Below are 1645 nucleotides of genomic sequence, written 5' to 3'. Positions count from 1 at the left end.
TAATTTCTTAACGTGTTAGTATTTGGGGTGAGTTTGATCAGGAGCATAGACAACACTTAAGCCCAAGGGTTTAGGTTTTAAGACGCCATCACAAATGTCCCAGCATCCGATCAGACTGGTTAAAAACAGATATGAAATCCGTGACTGGGGGAGGGGAAAGGACTCCTGGCCCCCTGGTTGAAGCAAGCCCCAGGGGTATGCTCTAACTATTAATTCAGCATCAGCTGCTTTTTTTTTTTTTTTTCTTCTCTCTCCTTTTCTTTTCTTTTTTAACCCGGGCCTCATCATTTAAGGCGTTCCCACTCAGGCCTGCAGAGCCTGTTACAAAACCATGCTCTCCTCCCCTCCCCCCATGCCGCAAGATGAGCGGCAAATACCCTGCATTGCAGCAACGGCGAGGAGGGACTGCCAGAAACCGTCCTCAATCTAAACAAAACCAGGCCTTTAAGAAAAACTACGGAAAAGGGAGCAGCAGCGTGTCCTACTGTCCTTCAGTCCAGGCCAACTCGGGTCAGGGCCCCATCCCTCCATATACAAGGAGTTCCGAAACTATCTGCGAAAGGAATTCTTAGTGAATAGGAAACAAATTGTCCTGAAGCTAAAAACCCTTATCAAAATGATGGGAGTCTTGAACCAAGCCACTGCCAGTGTAGTTTTTCCACCACAAAAGTATTTTGGTTTGAGGGGAACGTTATCAGAATGGTAAGTTTTTCCCTGAAAGCCAGCCCAAATGATGTCTTTTTCCAATCAGTATGGTCTTCAGAAATCAAACACCAACTGCAAGCGACGGTTTATTTCTTCTTTTTCTTCTTTCTTTTTTCTTCTTCCCCTCCTCTTCCCTCTCCTCCTCCTCTTCCCCTTTTTTCCTTTTCTCTCTGTTTAAACCAAAGCTTTCTGCTTCTTGAAATTTACAAAAACTGCTTCTTTTCTAAGCTTATCGTGGTGCATTGTTGGAAGCAAAGGCCAGTGCTGAAAGGGTTTGAGATCGCCATTCTACTTCTGCTGGGACAAACACCCAATAACTGACAAGAGCCGAAATGACCTCGAAGCGAGAAGGGCCGCGCCCGGGTCACCCTTCGTGCAGCCACTCAGCTGGGTGGGCACCTCTGCTGCGACCCTCGCGGGCTGTGTGGTTTCAGGAGGACTGCTTTTAGCTGGTGGGGATTGTTCTCCCCATGTCTAGTTGCCCTGAATCCAGCAGTGCCCAAGAAACACTTAGACCTCTCTCTCTCTCTCTCTCCCCCTCTCTCTTTTAAGTCATCAAAGAAGAAAAGCCGGAGTAGGGGAAGCAGATGGGCCCTGCGTGTGCGTGAACCGCGCGGGTCAGGGCTGCCCTTCGCGGCTGCGGCACTGACCCCTTGGAAAGTCCGAAGGTTTCTGGTTGCAGGCGTTGGGTTATGGTTGAGGGGCTGGGGCAGGGGGTCGTCTTTGGTTTGGCTCTTACAGGCGGATTCATTCTGAGTCATTCCTCAAGGCCAAGCTCACCCGGTGCTCCCGGAAAGACACAAACACCGCCACGGCCACCACAACAAAAGGCGTCTCCCCGAAGTAGGTCTGATGTCCGCGGGACGGGTGGGCCCGTCGTGGAGCGCACTTCCGCGCCTCTAATCTCGGGAGTCCATCTGGCCCCGGCGCGCGGGAGGGC

The sequence above is a fragment of the Mandrillus leucophaeus genome, unplaced genomic scaffold (assembly GCF_000951045.1).
Source record: "Mandrillus leucophaeus isolate KB7577 unplaced genomic scaffold, Mleu.le_1.0 Scaffold97, whole genome shotgun sequence".
In the NCBI taxonomy this organism is placed as follows: Eukaryota; Metazoa; Chordata; class Mammalia; order Primates; family Cercopithecidae; genus Mandrillus; species Mandrillus leucophaeus.
Note: the sequence above shows the minus strand (reverse complement) of the source record.